Consider the following 18,447-nt stretch of genomic DNA (forward strand, 5'->3'; position numbering starts at 1 on the left):
TGTTTTTATATATAAGGCCATCATAGGGAAGCTTCCCCTATATCTTTCCAACCTAATTAGCTTTGCCTCTAGCAGCTACCATACCAGGTCCACAAGATGGCTACTTTAAAAAAAACGAGAATAAACACTGAACTAGGAAGAACGGCTTTTTCAAGCTTCGCACCTTGGGCATGGAATGGGCTACAGGACCATATCCACTTAGATACCCTGGTCTCCCTCTGTGAGTTTAGGTCTGTATTACATAACTTCCTACAGGAAGAGTGTCGCTGCTTTCTCTAGTCGGGTCCCAGCTGCAAAACTGCAGAGTTACTGTATTGCCCTGTATTTTACTGTCGTACACTTTTACTGTTATGTAGACTGTTCTGTTTTGTGTTTTTATGTTTACATGTGATGTATTGTGTATTGTGTACATGCACTTTTATTATGTTCTTGTGTGATGTACCGCACATTTTATTGCTGTCTGATGTTTGCGGGTGTTATTGCTGTCATCTTGGCCTGGTCTCCCTTGCAAAAGAGATCTTGTATCTCAATGGGACTTACTGGTTAAATAAAGGTTAAAAAAAAAGGAAAAAAAAAAAAATGATGAGAGGGCCTACCTGGAAGAGGTCAAGGTCCTGGCGGGATGGTGCCAGGAGAACAGACTCTCCCTGAACGTCAGCAAAACAAAGGAGATTATTGTGGACTTTAGGAGGTCGGGGGTCAGGGACTATAGCCCCCTCAGCATCGACGGGGCACCGGTTGAGAGAGTGAACCGTTTTAAGTACCTCAGAGTCCACATTTCCAAGGACTTGACATGGACCACACACATTGACAGTGTTGTGAAGAAGGCACGACAACGCCTCTACTTCCTCAGGCACCTAAGGAAGTTCCAAGTCAGTCAGAAGATCCTTAAGAACTTCTACTCATGTACAATAGAGAGCATCCTGACTGGCAATATCACCTCCTGGTTTGGGAATAGCACCGCACAAGACCGTAGCAGACTACAGAGAGTGGCACGTTCAGCCGAACGCACAATTGGAGGGGGGCTTCCCACCCTCCAGAACATTTACAACAAGCGGTGCAGGGGTAAGGCTAAGAGAATCATCAAGGACTCCAGACACCCATACAACTGCCTCTTTGAACTGCTGCGGTCAGGCAAGCGATACCGGAGTCTCATGGCGAGCACAGAAAGACTCAGAAGAAGCTTCTATCCCCAGGCCATCAGGCTACTCAACGAACAATAAACACTATGCAACAACCATCAAATGCACACAGCACACACATCCACATGCGCACACTCACTTTAAACAAACAACACACTGCAGCACCCACTCTCCACACTTTAGATCACCTAAACACACTTCATATTTATTGGTAAAGGATTTGCACTACAACTCGTACACCTTACTGTAAATTGTACCTAAATTGTACCTCATCCCATTTCTGCTTTGCACTATATAGTATTGTATATTAGTACATTGCATAGTATATTGTATATTGTATGGTAACTCAGTTACTTCTATTCTGCATCGAACATTGTACATATGTCTATACTGAACACTGTGACTTCTATTTTTACTTCTATTACATGCTATACTATTTTATTTCATACTTATCTTGTCTAGCACAGTCTCTGGAGTGTAACAGTAAGAAGCATTTTGTATAAAAGTATTCTGTACTTCTGTATGACAACTATTAAAGAAACTTGAAACTTGAAACTATTGCGTCTAGCCCGAGAGAAATGCGGCTACGGAAAGAATAGACGCCTATTGCGTCTAGCCCGAGAGAAATGCTGCTACGGAAAGTATTCTCTGTCACTTCCTGTTAATGAAAACAATTATTTATATTTGATATATTAACGTTATATTGTGCATTGGAAACACAAACATACTTAAAATTAGTAAATATTATTATTACTGTCAAAGTTAATGTGTTATTAACGCATTAAGGCACAATTCTGTTAACGCCACTATTTTTTTTAAGGCACAATTAACGTTTTAGAATTTTTTTAATTTTTTTTATTTGTTTTAGTTTTTTTACTATATTTCACTCAGGTGTATTATTGATACTCTCATTGATAGTATGTTTGTTTCTGACTCAAATGTGTGTGTGAGAGAGAGAGAGAGAGAGAGAGAGAGAGAGAGAGAGAGAGAGAGAGAGAGAGAGAGAGAGAGAGAGAGAGAGAGAGAGAGAGAGAGAGTGTTATGGTTTGACACCGACCCCAAACGCAACGACACAAGAGAGTAGGATTCTGAGTTGCCAAAAACAAGGGCTTGTTTATTAAGACTAAATAAACAGCACAGACTTGGAAGAGTTTAAACAAAGACTGGAATACAAGCAAGGATGAATGTTGCTGCTCTGCAGCTTCTCCCGGGATGGTAGTCAGGGGAAGCAGACGCTGACGTCAGAGCCGCTCTGCAGACTTCTCTCGGCAGAATCTCCGAGGTGGTTGCGGGACCGAGAGAGAGAGAGGGAGCGAGTTAACTCAGAGTGCAGGTGGAACAGAGCAGGTGAACAGGAGAGGTGACTTGTACCCGAAAACAGAGTTATCCAAGTGACTGAATCTTCGGTGTAAATACACACTGTGAGTAACGTTCAAAACACAATCCCAAGTGATAGATATCTTCGGTGCAAAATAAACACTGTGAGCGAAGTCCCAAAAATACAAATCCAATGTGATAATATCTTCGGTGTGTAAACACACAGTGGGAGATGTTAGGCCAAAATATTATCCCAATGAAACAATCCAAAAAAGGCTAAACGCTGGGTGAGTGACTGTCTGATAAAAAGCTGGAAATCTTCAGTGTTATATAAACACACGAAAAACGGAATTGGATCAAAGACAGTCATAAAAAACTCACCCAGGCGTTGTGCGTAAAGAGCGTTGGAACAGAATGGAGCGAGCGCGTCGCCTCGGGGAAAGGGTGTCCAAGAGGAAAGCTTCTTGAATATCCTGGAGGCAAAGCACAGGGAAACAACAGCAGGCAGCAGGAACGGCGAATGCAACTGAAATATCAAAACGATCCAACAAAACTTGAATGGGGAAACGGGGTATAAATAATACGGGAATGCTTAATTGACAAGCAGTGACAGCTGAGGGATGTGATTGATAAGCGTGTGGACGGGGGAGAACCAATCAACGACGTCTCTGGGAAGAAGCGTGTGAATAGGGGAATGCAATGATTAACAGAAAACAATTGGAAACAGAGCGAGTAGGCTTAAAGGAACAGAGCGAGTGGGTAAGCAGCGGACCAATCATCACAGTACTTCAAGAAGCCTGTGGTGGGGAAAGAACCAAACCTTACAGTAACCCCCCCTCCACGGGAGCCACCCGGCGACCCACTCGGCCCCGGCCTGCCCGGACGGGACCCAAGGAAGCCGGCGATCAGGGGCACCGGAGAGGAAGACAAAGACAGAGGCCCGGAGAGGGGGACCGGAGACGTGGACAGAGGACCGGCGAGGGAGGCCGGAGACGGGGACTGGGACCCGACAGCGGAGGCCGGGCACGGGGACCGGGGCCCGACAGCGGAGGCCGGGCACGGGGACTGCGGCCCGACAGCGGAGGCCGGGCACAGGGACAGAGAACCGGCGAGGGAGGTCGGAGACGGGGACTGGGGCCCGACAGCGGAGGCCGGGCACGGGGACTGGGACCCGGTGAGGGGGCTGGACGGCACCTGAAGACACCGGGCACGACAGGAGGAGCTCCACCCCTTGATGGTACCGGAGGACCAGGCGATGTGGGGCTCGTGCAGCGCGAGCCAGGGCCTGCCCAGGACCACAGGGACAAGAGGAGAGCTGGTGACGAAAAACTGGAGCCTCTCAACGTGGTCACCAGCAACGGTGAGAAGGACTGGACAGGTGCGTTGAGTGACGTCAGCCAGGCGGCGATGATCCATTGCGAAGACCTCCAAGGGCCTCTCGAGGTCCTCAAGTGGAATGTTGGCCCGGGTGGCAAACCCAACGTCCATGAAACTCCCATCAGCACCAGAGTCCATGAGTGCACCCACCGTTGCCCGCTGGTCCGCCCAGGCTAGGGTGACGTCCGCCAGACGGTTGGGTGGTGCACGGGTGGGGGAACAGGAAAGACGGCTCACCAGGATCTCCCGGGGTCCCGGCGAGCCTGGTCCTCTTGGCCGGGCACGGCAATTGGAGACACGGTGTCCACCCCGGCCACAGTAGAGGCAACGGCCAGAGAAGAGCCTGGACTCCCGTTCAGCCGGGCTAAGGCGGTTGCGTCCCAGCTGCATGGGTTCCTCCTCGGTCACGGCTCGGGAGGGAACAAACCCACCAGTCACGGAGGGGGCAGGGCGGTCAGCACTGTAGAGGCGGCCGCCGGGAAAGGGAGCCCCTGAGCGGAGGTCGATGGCACAGTCGTAAGGCCGGCGAGGCGGAAAGACCTGAGCCCTGGACTCCCTGAAAACCCCCTCGAGGTTGTGGTACTCGGGGGGTACGTCTGGGGTACAGAAAACCTCCTCGAGGTCGTGGTCCTCGGGGGGTACGTCTGGGGTACTGAAATCCTCCTCGAGGTCGTGGTCCCCGGGGGGTACGTCTGGGGGTCCCCGTCGGGTTCTCTCACGTCTTCTCTCCTGGAGGCGTCCGTCGATGCGGATGGCGAGGCTGAACAGGTCCTCGAGGGAATCAGGTTCCTCCCGGGTCGCGAGCTGGTCCCTGACTGCGTCACTGAGCCCACTCATGAAGGTTAGGCGAAGTGCTGGGTCGTTCCAACCACTCTCCACCGCCGCCAGTCGAAACTCCAGGACGTAGTCTGTTACCCCGCCGCTCCCCTGTCGGAAGGTACCCAACCGGGCTCCAGGGTCCAGACCACGGGCTGGATGGTGGAACACCCTGCGGAGCTCAGCCACGAAGTCTGGATAGGAGAAACAAAAATCTGCATCCATTGCCCAGGAGGAAGTGACCCACTGGGCTGCCCGGCCTGAGAGCAAGTTTGTCATATAGGCCACTTGGGCCCCTCTAGAAGTGAATCGACTAGGTTGATGACGGAAAACCAACTCACATTGCATGATGAATGTGGCACAATCCTCGGGATTGCCGTCGAACAGCCGTGGGACGGAGAGACGGGGTTCCCGAGGTGCGGGATCGGGAAGCGTGGGAACTGCTGGGACTGCGGGGAATGCTCCTGAAGGAAGTGAGGGAATTAAAGCGTTAACGGTGTCGCTCAGCGTGTGAAGCTGAACGAGAATACCTGACTGTTGTCCTGCCAGAGCGGCCAGGGACCCTTGAATAGCAGGACCTGCTCTCGGAGCCGCATCCAGCTGTAGGCTGTGTTCCTTGGCTGACTCTAACTGGACTGCCGCTGCTGTGCTGACTCTCTTGCGGGCGCAGACCGCGCAGGCCAGTACGAACTCCTTGACGTTGTTCCTCATGGTGGGCCACCAGAATCGACGAGCCAGGAAGGAGAACGTGCGAAGAACGCCCGGGTGGCAGGCGAACCGGCTGGTATGGCCCCACTGGAGGACCCGGGACCGGACTGAGTTGGGGACAAAGAGACGATGAACCGGTACATTGCCTGGAGCGCGATGGAAGCGTAGGGCACGCCTTACCACCCCCTCGATGCCCAAGGTGACTACTCTCTCTGTGTCGGCTGGGGTCGTCATATTGGTTGGATCGTAATGTTATGGTTTGACACCGACCCCAAACGCAACGACACAAGAGAGTAGGATTCTGAGTTGCCAAAAACAAGGGCTTGTTTATTAAGACTAAATAAACAGCACAGACTTGGAAGAGTTCAAACAAAGACTGGAATACAAGCAAGGATGAATGTTGCTGCTCTGCAGCTTCTCCCGGGATGGTAGTCAGGGGAAGCAGACGCTGACGTCAGAGCCGCTCTGCAGACTTCTCTCGGCAGAATCTCCGAGGTGGTTGCGGGACCGAGAGAGAGAGAGGGAGCGAGTTAACTCAGAGTGCAGGTGGAACAGAGCAGGTGAACAGGAGAGGTGACTTGTACCCGAAAACAGAGTTATCCAAGTGACTGAATCTTCGGTGTAAATACAGACTGTGAGTAACGTTCAAAACACAATCCCAAGTGATAGATATCTTCGGTGCAAAATAAACACTGTGAGCGAAGTCCCAAAAATACAAATCCAATGTGATAATATCTTCGGTGTGTAAACACACAGTGGGAGATGTTAGGCCAAAATATTATCCCAATGAAACAATCCAAAAAAGGCTAAACGCTGGGTGAGTGACTGTCTGATAAAAAGCTGCAAATCTTCAGTGTTATATAAACACTCGAAAAACGGAATTGGATCAAAGACAGTCATAAAAAACTCACCCAGGCGTTGTGCGTAAAGAGCGTTGGAACAGAATGGAGCGAGCGCGTCGCCTCGGGGAAAGGGTGTCCAAGAGGAAAGCTTCTTGAATATCCTGGAGGCAAAGCACAGGGAAACAACAGCAGGCAGCAGGAACGGCGAATGCAACTGAAATATCAAAACGATCCAACAAAACTTGAATGGGGAAACGGGGTATAAATAATACGGGAATGCTTAATTGACAAGCAGTGACAGCTGAGGGATGTGATTGATAAGCGTGTGGACGGGGGAGAACCAATCAACGACGTCTCTGGGAAGAAGCGTGTGAATAGGGGAATGCAATGATTAACAGAAAACAATTGGAAACAGAGCGAGTAGGCTTAAAGGAACAGAGCGAGTGGGTAAGCAGCGGACCAATCATCACAGTACTTCAAGAAGCCCGTGGTGGGGAAAGAACCAAACCTTACAGAGAGAGAGAGAGAGAGAGAGAGAGAGAGAGAGAGAGAGAGAGAGAGAGAGAGAGAGAGAGAGAGAGAGAGAGAGAGAGAGAGAGAGAGAGAGAGAGAGAGAGAGAGAGAGAGAGAGAGAGATAGGGGGTGAGTCCTCAGCCCTTGTGTGGGTGAATGTAACAAGTTCCCAACATTTTCTTTCCCCTATTATTTCATGCACACTTTATTCATTGTTTAAAATTATTATTTTCTTTTAAGTTATTTTGTGCATCACTCTGTTTTGAATTTGATGCAAATTTGCAATGCATAGGGGTCATCCTTTTGTGTTAAATGGCTACATAAAGCAAGCATTTGTTGACTCATGTTAAAACTTGAAAAAGATCCGCTTAACACATCCACCGCCGGAAACGCTTTAAAACGGTATTGCCCGCCATGTTTTGACCGCCAGACCATGCTGTACAGCGATATTGAGATCAATATAAATTTCTTTTGGCCATGGCATTCATAATTCATATATACACCTCCGGCGCTGCAGCTGGACCCTACAGCTCAATACAACGACGGCTCAATACCGACGCCTGGTGGATGGTCGGGCGAGTTACACTGGTAAACAGGATATGGCTGCTGTGCGTCGATTAAATTCATCCGGCCGTCAGATATTGTCGCAAGGCTACCGACAGACACTATAGTACATATCGATCGCTTTATAAACTTAATAATCGATATGATTTCGGCGTTTATTGCGACATACAAACCGGAAATGGACCTAGACGATCGACGTCCTATACCTGGGATCTTTCACAGCCAGTCTCTTTGACGCACGGTAAGAGGACGCTGACGCTATTTTCAGCCCAATTGTTTATTTATTTCACTGCAAACCGATCTGATCAATATATCACCCATACTACATAAAGTATTTACTGACGATCACGAAATTATAAACGACCCCCCCCCTTTCATCTGCGCATGATGACGCATAACGTATAGGATCATATACAGTTGAATTTTTTAATATAGCGTGTATCGGGAATAAACGCCAATTGATAATCTATATGCGTTTATGCCTATAATTCATGTTCTATGAATTACTGCAGAAAACGATAAAAACATACTTATATTCTAGAAGGTATTTTTGTATGAATCTATGAATGAAAAAGTATAACGTTCCTACATCCTGAACGATAGATCATCGATGTTGAATGGGCCATAGTAATGTCAATTTAGCAATACAATTTAAAAAGTTATAGACATGCAAAGAAGGTGAACATCTCCATAGGCTTAGAGTGGTGGCGGTGAGCCTACATTGATGGATAGAACCAGTGGCAGGGAATGTGTTAAGGTAGATAAATATATATATATTTTTTTAATGCCATTAATTTGTGATTAATCTCAAGTTAACAATCATGCGATTAATCAGATTCAATATTTTAATCGATTGACAGCACAATTTTTTTTATGTTTTAATAAAAATTATAAAGTTAATTATTGGCCGTTGGCGGCTGGGTGATGCAAGGCTTCTATCCTCCCTACAACCGGCCAGTGGGGGGCATATGCGAGCAACGTTCAAGACAGGGGAGGGGTGAATTGGCACAGTGGAATTGGGATGGGAGAAAAATAGAAAAAATAGGAGAATAAAGTGGATAAATTTTTTTTTTTTAATTATTGGCCCCAAGGTGCATCGGCCCACTGGGAAAATAGCTGTTATGCCAGATTACCAGTCCAGCGCTGCACCACAGTCAATCATTTAAACACAGACCTGACTGGGGCAAACAAATATTTGTGGCGGATTATTGTCATGATGTAGGTTAAGATGAGCCTGTTTAGTCATGGGCTTATGATGATTACACAGACACATACTGTATACTGTTTCTGCACCATTGGTATGTTTTCACAGTTCTGTAAGCAGCGGTTCTGCATACAGCAGGCCAGGACACCACACCCTGGAGTACACGCACACACACACACACACACACACACACACACACACACACACACACACACACACACACACACACACACACACACACACACACACACACACACACACACACACACACACACACACACACACAATCATCTTAATAATGACATCATTATTGTGCAGAGAATTGGTTTGTTGTTGTAGAACACATGAAATAGACTGTATTTGGGACATCCTCCTGGTGACTCTGGCTGTCAAAACATCTCTTTCTGCCTTCTGTCATCCTCTTTCTCTCAATGTGCTGCACAGATCTCAATTTTTTACACAAACCCATACTCTCTCACCCTCTCTCCCTCTCACAACAAAAAAATAAATAAAAAAAACTCTCAGATTCCATCATTCTCCCTCCTTCTCCTGGCTTCTCTCCCTCTGTCGCTCTGTCTCTTTCTGTGCTCCCAATCTGGTGTAGGTCAGCCATTGTTTATCACCCCTGTTCAGTCCCCACAGGACATAAAAACCTGCCCACTCAGCAACCTGTGTGTGTGTGTGTGTGAGAGAGAGAGAGAGAGAGAGAGAGATAGAGAGAGCGAGAGAGAGAGAGAGTGTGTGTGTGTGTGTGTGTGTGCGTGCGTGCGTGCGTGCGTGCGTGCGTGCGTGCGTGCGTGCGTGCGTGCGTGCATGCGTGCGTGCGTGCGTGCGTGCGTGCGTGCGTGTGTGTGTGTGTGTGTTCGTTCCAACCTCGTTATGTGTGAATAATCTTTCCCTAGCAATGGGGCATCACACAATGGAGGTCAAAGTTCACCACAGTCACCACGGCAACAGATAGAACGTGCGTCTGGACATGAACCTGTTGAAACGAACACTCCGACGGAGATGTGAATGTGTTGGACATGTCTAGCCAGCTGACATGCAGCACAGTTACATTACAGGCGGCTCCAGTTTACGGACTGTGTGTTATTTATGAAATTGAGGGGGTGGCCCAAAATGGGGGAGGGACATCAATTATATTTGCAATGGGGAGGTGTTATGTACTAGGAGCCTGATCACTCCTGTGTCACTGTGCATGCAGGCCTGATCACTCCTGTGTCACGGGGCATGCAGGTGAGGGCTGCCAATTAGTTAATTAGTGCTGATTGGTTACCTGCTGGGAGCTTTAAAACCAGCCCTGGAAACACACATGCAGGGTCTGTGGTTAGAGAAGTGTTGGGTAACAGATAGCTATCACAGTCTTCTGTCCTTGTACTTTAGTTTACACCAGTAATTCCTTAATAGAGTAGCATTTTGAGTTTGAGCACGGGGTTTTGGTGTTGGTTTGCTCATAGGTTGCGGGCCTTTGAGCCAGGGTCGTAACAGTTGGGCGCTCGTCCGGGATATTTACCCCTAGCAATTTGTTTGGTGGTTATTTTTGTGTTACACGGGGTGTCATGGTGTTATGGTTTGGGTGGTGTTCGTTACATATTATGTAACGTGGGGGTTTGAGCCGTTTCATCAAACAGGTGAGTATGCCTTATTTGTTTGTAATTTGATGTGACTACTTATGCTGTTAAAATATATAGTTTAGTGGGCACCACATGTAGATAGGGACGTTATTTTCTGGTTGTTGGTTAGCTTCCTGTGCACCACATACTCCTGGGGCAGTCAGGGAAGGGATTAGCACCATCTACTTGTCTGGTACCATACCATGTACTGGACGGGTAGATGGTCATATATGATCTTTGGCTGGTAGCAGGTGTGGTTGAAGATGGTTAGGTCTACAGGGCATTAGCTTAAGGGTAGGTAGATTAGGGGGCCAGAAAACACAGGTAGTGTGGTAGGGCCTGATTTAGTGTTTCTTAGGGTAGACATGTGGTGGGCCGGTTGTGACTGCAGTTTGGATGTAGAAGCTAAGTAGTCATATCAGGTTAGAAGGGCCACCTGTTTGAATTTGTTTGTTGTATTTGTTTTGTTTGTTTTGAGTGTTTGGTTAGCATACCGGTTAGCACCTGACACCCTGCGTGTATGACACGTCTATTTATTTCAGGGTGGTTGTTTTTTATTTTATTTTTTTTGCAAATTAGAAAGGTGCGCTCGGTAGGGCACACATTTCCACTGCGTCCCTTTATGGTTGTTATTATTGGCATTAGCGTTCTTCAGTGGTTCTTCAGTGGTTCTTCATGGTTCTTTAGTGGTTCTTCATGGTTCGTTAGTGGTTCTTCGTGACTGTGAAGTAAAGTGAGTAGCTTGTGGTGACTGGTACAGTAACGATGGCTTCCATCAAGGACTTTGTTGATCACCCGTCTCATGATATGTTGGGGACGTTTTCCAAAGAACAACTTCTAGAACTTGCTGTACACTACAGGGTAGAGCTTACTGCAAGTGAGAAACGTTTGAAGCCAACTGCCTTGAGTGCTTTAAGGGTGTTACTCATTAGAGAGCAGGTGCTTGAGGAGAGGGTGGAGGAGCCTTTGTCTGATGCGTCTCCGCTATTACCTGGTGCAGAGGGTGAGTGGAGGATTAGGGAGTTGGAGTTTAAGGAAAGGCAGCTAGAGCACGAGCGTGAGGAGAGGAGAGAGGAGCGTGAGCTTAAGGAGAGAGAGAGGAGAGAGGAGCGTGAGCTTAAAGAGAGGAAAGAGGAGCGGGAGCTTAAGGAGAGACAAATGTTGCTGGAGGAGAGACAAATGTTGCTGGTGCACGAGCGTGCGCAGAAGGAGCTTGAGTTTAAGCATGCTGCCTTACAGGCGGGTGCTCTGCATTCAGAGTCACGTTCCGGGTTTGATGTAGGCAGGAATATTAGGATGGTGCCTCCATTTTTTGAGAAAGACGTGGAGAGATATTTTCCCCTTTTTGAACAGGTGGCAACCACATTGAAGTGGCCTGATACCGCCTGGACACTGCTGCTACAATGTGTTTTAGTTGGTAGGGCACAGGAAGCCTATACTGCCCTGTCCCTTGAACAAAGTGCTGATTATGAGCTTGTTAAAGCTTCCATATTGAGGGCTTATGAGTTGGTCCCCGAGGCCTATCGTCAGCGTTTTAGAGGCTATCGCAGGTCGGAGGGACAGTCGTATGTTGAATTCGGAAAAGAGAAGGAGAACCTGTTTGACCGGTGGTGCACCTCGCAAAAAGCAGAGTCAAGGGAGCAGCTCAGACAGTTGGTTCTCCTAGAGGAATTTAAAAGGTGTGTTCCTGATAACGTTTCCACACATCTAAATGAACATAAGGTATCGAAGATAGGCGACGCTGCTGTCTTGGCTGATGAGTTTGTGTTAACACACAAATCTGTCTTTGTAGAGGAGGGCCATGTGGAGTCAAGGAGTAGTAGGCGTCCTTTTCAGGGGAGCCGGTTCTCGGCACCCGTGTCTGCTGGTCGGTTTACTTCGACTCCTAGGCAAGGTGGCTCTGCTAGTGCATTCCCAGAGGGGGTTATCTGTTTTTACTGTAAGGAGCCTGGTCATATCGTTGCTGGGTGCCCTGTGCTTAAGCAGAAAAATGTAAAAACGGTGGCTCTGGTAGAAATCATGGACAGGACACCTATGCCGACATTAGAGTGTGGGGTGCGAAGTATCAAAGGTGCAGACAGGGAGCTAGAGGGCTCCTCAACATTTATGATGGATGGATTTGTTTCACTGGTTGGTGCATTAGGATCAAAGCAGGCTATTACAATATGGAGAGATACAGGAGCTTTCCAGTCTCTCATTCTGGATGGGATTTTGCCATTTTCGGAAGATTCTTCATTGCATTGCTTCCATTGTTCAGGGCTTTGGAGGAGGCTTTGTGAATACTCCTTTGCATGAAGTCTCGCTAAACTCTCCCTTAGTATCAGGCAATGTTGTCGTAGGAGTGTGTTCTCACATCCCCATAAAGGGGGTGTCCTTCATTCTAGGGAACGATTTGGCCGGTGGCAAAGTGCTGGCTACTCCAGTTGTAATTCCCGTCCCTGTAGTTTCTGAGGTTCCTGATGAGCTCGCACAGAAGCATCCAGGAGTGTTTCCTGTGTGTGTGGTAACACGCGCAATGTTAAAGGTCAAATGTGACACCCATGATGTTGTTAACTCAGATTGTGATATGACACTTAGTGACACGTTCTTTGTTGAGTTGAAAAGTGGCCCTGATGAGGGTTTTGGTAAGGTGATACCGTCTCATGAGCAGTTGGTACTAGAGCAAAACAAGGATGTCTCCTTGTCGTCCCTCTTTGAAGAGGCGGTTTTAGAGGATGCAATGGTAGATACGTCTCAAGGATACTTTGTTAGCAATGACGTGCTCATGAGAAAGTGGACACCACCTAACCTGTCCAGTCTGGATGACTGGGGCAGTGTGTTTCAGATTGTTGTTCCAGCCGTGTATCGTCCTGATATACTGCATCTAGCACATGATCATGATCTTGCTGGTCACATGGGAGTCAGGAAGACTTATGACCGTGTGCTGAGAAATTTTTGTTGGCCTGGTTTGAAGTCAGATGTGGCACAATATTGCAGCTCGTGCCATGTGTGTCAGGTGGTTGGTAAACCAAACCAGAAGATCCCTCAGGCTCCTCTGCAGCCTATTCCTGCCGTTGGGGAACCTTTTGAGCGGATCCTCATTGACTGTGTTGGTCCCCTCCCTCAAACTAAGACAGGGAACCAGTACCTTTTGACTATTATGTGTGCAGCGACCCGTTTCCCTGAAGCCATTCCTTTACGCAAGATCACAGCCCCAGCTATATCCAAAGCTCTGGTTAGGTTTTTTTCGACGTTTGGTTTACCAAAGGTTATTCAATCAGATCAAGGGTCTAACTTCATGTCCCGTCTCTTTGCTCAGGTCCTCCAGCAGTTGTCTATCCAGCATTGCCCTTCCTCTGCCTATCATCCAGAGTCCCAGGGGGCGCTGGAGAGATTTCACCAGACTATCAAAACAATGCTGCGGGCATATTGTACGGGGTTCGAAAAAGACTGGGATGATGGAATCTCTTTGCTTCTGTTTGCTGCTAGGGAGGTAACCCAGGAGTCTCTTGGATTCAGCCCGGCTGAGCTGGTGTTCGGCCACACAGTGAGGGGTCCTTTGAAACTGCTGAAGGAAAAGTGGTTGGCTGACCAGACTCCTTCCTCTACTAATTTGTTGGACTATGTGTGTGACTTCAGGCTTAAGCTTAGTAGAGCATGTGAACTAGCGAAAGAGAACCTAAAGGTAGCCCAAGGAAAAATGAAGGTGTGGTATGATAGGCGGGCCCGACATAGGGTGTTCTCACCGGGAGACAAGGTGTTGGTTCTCTCGCCTATTCTTGGGTCTGCATTACAGGCTAAATACAGTGGGCCATACTCCGTTGAGCGCAAAGTTGGTGAGGTCGACTACTTGATTAAAACTCCCGACCGCAGGCGCAAGAGTAGATTATGTCACGTCAATATGTTGAAGGCGTACAATGATAGGGCTCAGATTGACCAGTCAGGGGTCAAGCCTGTGGCTGTTCTAACAGTTTCTGCATCTCCTATTGTAGCCGACTGTTCTGTGTCGAAGGAGATTTCTCAGGGCAGGTTGCCAAACACCCAGATACTAGGTGACTTGGACTCACACCTGTCGTACTTGCCACTTCCTGAGCGTACGGATGTGGTGCGCCTACTTAGACAGCATATACGTTTGTTTTCTGATGTCCCTAGTCGTACTAATGTACTCGAGCATGACATTGATGTTGGTAGTGCAGGGCCAATTAAGCAACATGCCTACAGGGTGAATCCGGAAAAATGACAGATCTTGAGTAAGGAAGTAGACTATATGGTGAGACATGGCATTGCGGAGCCCAGTTCTAGTGCGTGGAGCTCCCCCTGCCTGCTTGTTGATAAGCCAGACTGCACTCATCGGTTCTGTACTGACTTCCGTAAAGTTAATGCAGTAACCAAGCCGGACTCGTACCCTCTTCCTCGGATGGACGACTGTATCGATCGGGTGGGTTCAGCAGCCTTTGTAAGTAAATTGGATTTGCTAAAGGGATACTGGCAGGTTCCGCTTACTCCGCGAGCACGTGAGATATCCGCTTTTGTCACACCAGAGAGTTTCTGCCAGTATACAGTGATGGCCTTTGGCATGCGAAATGCCCCAGCAACGTTTCAGCGGCTAGTATACAAGGTCCTGGCCGGGGTAACGTTCTGTGAGGCATATCTGGATGACCTGGTTATCCACAGTTCCTCTTGGTCACAACATGTGGAGCATCTGGCGGAAGTGTTCAAGCGGTTGGGTGATGCTAACTTGACAGTTAACCTTGCAAAATGTGAATTTGGACAGGCCACGGTTACCTACCTGGGTAAGGTGGTTGGACGTGGGCATGTGTGCCCCATTGCAGCTAAGGTGGAGGCTATAGTGGGCTTCCCTGCTCCCATCACCAGGCGGGAGTTAAAGCGCTTCCTGGGTATGGCAGGGTCCTATAGGAGTTTCTGTAGGAACTTTGCTTCTGTTGTTGCCCCTTTGACCAATCTGCTCAGTCCTAAGGTACCTTTCGTGTGGACTGAGACTTGTCAACAGTCTTTTGAGAGCATTAAGAGTATTCTGATTAGCGCTCCCGTTCTGAAGCTCCCGATTTTCAACTGCCATTCAAGTTGACAGTGGATGCTAGTGACCTCGGTGCTGGAGCCATCCTCCTGCAAGAGGATGCATTAGAGGTGGAGCACCCAGTGTGCTACTTTTCTAAAAAGTTTGACAGGCATCAGCTGCACTACTCTACTATAGAGAAGGAGGCGCTCGCTTTGGTTCTTGCCTTGAACCATTTTGATGTTTACGTTGGATCCTCCAGTTTACCCCTTGTTGTGTATACAGACCATAACCCTTTGGTTTTTCTTCGCAGCATGGTGAACTCAAACCATTGTTTGATGCGATGGAGTTTGTTCCTCCAGGCGTATAACTTGGTTATTCGCCACATTTGTGGGAGGGACAACGTGCTAGCAGACGCCCTCTCACGGTCATAGTACCGGTGTTTGTGGTACCCATTATCGCTGTTGTGGTAGTGGCCCTGACAACTAAGGGGTCACAGTTGTTTTTTTGTTTTGTTTATGGGTTGTTGTGTAGTGGTTGCCTCTTGGGCAACCAGTTTGGTGGGGGAGGTGTTATGTACTAGGAGCCTTATCACTCCTGTGTCACTGTGCATGCAGGCCTGATCACTCCTGTGTCACGGGGCATGCAGGTGAGGGCTGCCAATTAGTTAATTAGTGCTGATTGGTTACCTGCTGGGAGCTTTAAAACCAGCCCTGGAAACACACATGCAGGGTCTGTGGTTAGAGAAGTGTTGGGTAACAGATAGCTATCACGGTCTTCTGTCCTTGTACTTTAGTTTACACCAGTAATTCCTTAATAGAGTAGCATTTTGAGTTTGAGCACAGGGTTTTGGTGTTGGTTTGCACATAGGTTGCGGGCCTTTGAGCCAGGGTCGTAACAGGAGGGACATGCTACTTTTTGTTTGTTTAATAGTTCCCAAATACGTGTGATACCCTACTCTCTGTGATATAGGCTGTCTTGGCCAATCAACATCCACGCTAGGGATGAGCCCGAATCTGAATCTGAATTCCGAAAAGCATGGATAATAAGATGGACAAGGGGCATTCTCCTGTAATATTTTTATTACACAGATATTTATATTATTATTATTTAGGAAACAAATTGGTTTTTATGCTCCATTGACACAGCATGCTCCACCTAGGCACACTGTTACAAAGGGTCAGATTAAACCGAATATATATATTTATTGCTTGAGATCCCTTGTATAATATTTGTATATCGTTTGATATCCCTTGTATATTCTTTGTATATATATACACGGAATATCCCTTTACCTGGGTACAAACCAGACCATAATATTCATTCTCCTATTGGACAGCGACCCCTAGGCGCCAACGACCATACCCCCAACGGCAAGTTCAAAGGCAACGCCACGGCATGTCTCAACATGTCCAAGTCTGCGCAGTAATACGAGACAGAACTGAGGTTGGCACTAGATAATTCACCTTACGTATAAATACGGCGCAGGTGGAAACAGCAGCAATTCGTTCATTACTAGTAAAGCCTTTGAAGTGGATTCCCAAGCTTTTACGGTTCTGCTCTGTTTCAGAACTGGGTGCTTAGTACTCTGCGTTGTTTCAATATCTCTAAAGCTCTGGGAATTACTTTTTATCTTCTCAGCGATGCAGGCAGAAGGAATCAGGAGGAAAAGGTTATATAACAGCTGTTTAATCAAAGTTAAGAGTGTATACAAATTACAATAAAGAATGCTATAATTGTGATCAAAGACACTATGCCGTAAATGAAAACAACCAGACTAATATTACAGTAAAGAGAATGATAGTTGATAAGTTGTTGATGGTCTTTGTTGTCTGGCTGACAACAAAGAGGATTCTGTTTTTCCCTCCAAAAGTTCTTCTGTTGTCCTGCTGCCGCTCCTCTGTGTGGATGGTAGGTTCGAGGTGTTGTCCTGTCAGTTGGGTGTTCAGAGTGTCTCTCCCCCTCACACCATCCCATTTTATCCCAAGGCCCAGCGGCTCATTGTGATGACATCATAAGCTGTGGTTTGTCCAATCACCACCTCTCTATGTTTGAATGCAAACGGAGGCGGTCCTTACACAGTCAAATATACTTTAATTTGTTTCGTTTAACCTAACAATCTACTTTCATACATTGCATTATTGATTTCATAACATATATATTTGAATTGTAATTGATCACCTAAACACAGAGATTTTATCCTTGAACACATTTCTTATCATAGTGACTTATTTTCACTTTAAGTGAAAACTAAATACCTCAGAATTCTTACCCCAATGTAAATAAGCCTATTCTATATTTTACACAGTTTAATATGGCTTCAGAATTCAAGATTACAAGTACAATATACCAGAAAATAGCTACAGCTTGTTTGGAGCTTAAATTAAGGATTTAAACATACATTTAGTTACATCAATAATGAAACTTAAACTTTCCTCCTCAGACTTCTGTCTCTAAGTGTGTGTCATGCATGTCTCCTCTGTGTGTGTGTGTGTGTGTGTGTGTGTGTGTGTGTGTGTGTGTGTGTGTGTGTGTGTATGTGTGAGTGTGTGTGTGTGTGTGTGTGTATATGTGTGAGTGTGTGTGTGTGTGTGTGTGTGTGTGTGTGTCACAGGAGACTCCAGCGAGATAACATGTTTATGTGACCTTTTGGTCCTTTGTTCCGATCTACAGAGCCCATTGTCTTAAGCTCTTCCTTGGCCTGGCAGATGGCCCTCGGGTTCCTGTCGTAAATAGAATTATTTGACCACTCACTCTATATGTAAATCGACCTCTGTGTGGCCACAATGTCAATCAGTCTCTGTAAACACACACACAATCTATGAACTATAGTTTGAGGGCCAAGTGTTTCTACACATTAGTTTGATTTGAAATCCTATCATGATGATCTATGTTCCAGAATCTACCACATTTCCACACTCGGATAGTTTATCTATCCTTAATATGTCAAACATAGATATCAATTTCTACACACTACTATCTAGATAATACTTAAGACATTTTAAATCATATTAGGATAAAATACATATGGTTTGCCACACTCAGATTCTAAAATTCAACCTAACATTCGTTTTCTATATCTCTTTCTTATGTATAATTATAAATTCAATATAACACCTTTATTAGCAGTTTCAGTTTATGTGATCCCGTGTACAGTCTTTAACAACCTGTTTTCGTACCAAGATCAATTTCCATTGGTTTCAACTGTGAGTTGTCATATTCTGACTTGGAGCAATGAGGAGGGGGGTCAATGTTTTCTAGATTGCCCCGGCCTCCTCTTTATTGCTCAGAGCTGGTGCAGTTCACGACTGCTGGGTGCAACCCCCCATTCTGGGAGGTGGAATTTAGAAAGCAA

Source organism: Notolepis coatsorum, assembly GCF_963971535.1.
Source record: "Notolepis coatsorum genome assembly, chromosome: 7".
Lineage (NCBI taxonomy): Eukaryota > Metazoa > Chordata > Actinopteri > Aulopiformes > Paralepididae > Notolepis > Notolepis coatsorum.